This window comes from Schistocerca piceifrons, chromosome 1, assembly GCF_021461385.2.
Source record: "Schistocerca piceifrons isolate TAMUIC-IGC-003096 chromosome 1, iqSchPice1.1, whole genome shotgun sequence".
In the NCBI taxonomy this organism is placed as follows: Eukaryota; Metazoa; Arthropoda; class Insecta; order Orthoptera; family Acrididae; genus Schistocerca; species Schistocerca piceifrons.
Genome location: NC_060138.1, coordinates 312,857,619 through 312,859,083, shown reverse-complemented (window position 1 = coordinate 312,859,083; position 1,465 = coordinate 312,857,619). Strand labels below are relative to the sequence as shown.

Sequence of the window (1,465 nt, the reverse complement as noted above, 5' to 3'; positions counted from 1 at the left end):
ATAAGCCGCAATCGCGATAGGTTACAATTCGACCTTTATCAAAGTCGGAAACGTGATGGTACGCATTTCTCCTCCTTACACGAGGCCTCACAACAACGTCTCACCAGGCAACGCCGGTAAACTGCTGTTTGTGTATGAGGAATCTGTTGCAAACTTTCCTCATGTCAGCACATTGTAGGTGTCGCCACCGGTGCCAACCTTGTGTGAATACTGTGAAAAGCTAATCATTTGCATATCACAGTATCTTCTTCTTGTCGGTTAGATTTCGCGTCTGTAGCACGTCATCTTCGTGGTGTAGCAATTTTAATGGCCAGTAGTGTAATTTTAGAAAATGCAAAATTTCCTCACGGTGACTTTGTTAATGTGTAATTCGTAATAATAATTAATGAATGCTTTAGCATTAACACTGGGCAACGGCCATGCCGCAGTGGATACACCGGTTCCCGTGAGATCACCGAAGTTAAGCGCTGTCGGTCGTGGTCGGCACTTGGATGGGTGACCATCCAGGCCGCCATGCGCTGTAGCCATTTCTCGGGGAGCACTCAGCCTCGTGATGTAAATTGAGGAGCTACTTGACCGAATAGTAGCGGCTTCGGTCAAGAATACCATCATACCGACCGGGAGAGCTGTGAGCTGACCCCACGCCCCTCCTATCCGTATCCTCCACTGAGGATGACATGGCGGTCGGATGGACGCCGTAGGCCACTCGTGGCCTGACGACGGAGTGCTTTTTTTTAGCATTAAAACTAATTAAAACGTTAAACATTTAAAACCCATAGAAACATTAAAGCGTTAAGATTACAAACAAATACTTTTTTTAAATTTCATTAAAAGACATCTGTCTGAACAGCTTAACAATATACAGTTAATTAATGAAACAATCGAGCGCGCTATCATCTTACTTTTAAGCATCATGAAAGTCCAGATCACACGTCTGAGAACTTCCGTCCTCTGGTAGAAACTTAAATGCTGTTACTTAAAAGCTACTTAATTTAACTGCCTTTAAATTTATTATAAAAATGAAATTATCATAGACTTTGCCCCAGTTCCAAGGCGGCATATTCAATCCAAAAGTGACCAGATAATGATTACAAAATGATTAGAACGGCAGCTCTTAAAAACAAGGTAATTAATACCAAATAATTCAGAAAACATCTTTCGCCTGCGAAGAATACACGAAGAGCTCAGGCGCACACCATCCTTTTAATCAAAGTTCGAACACGCAACCCACTGCAACCTACATCACCATCTGTTCAGTACATTTGATTTCAAGCAAATTTCGCTGTATGTTACAAGCCAAAACTTGTATAAAACGTTTTTGTTGTTTAAAAATAAGCCGTAAATTCATAAAACTTCGTGTCAAGGGTGCCCATACTCCTCCTCCCCCCCCCCCCCCCCCCCTAGTTCCCAGGAAAAGGAAGAAACATAGTGTATTGAGTAGTGAATCCTAATGGCTGTTCATCTC

General features: G+C 42.5%; 1 pseudogene; it reads left to right on the top strand.

Moving 5' to 3' along the window:
- Positions 1–409: 409 nt before the first annotated feature.
- LOC124725956 lies at positions 410–527 on the top strand (annotated as a pseudogene).
- The last annotated feature ends 938 nt before the right edge of the window (positions 528–1,465 follow it).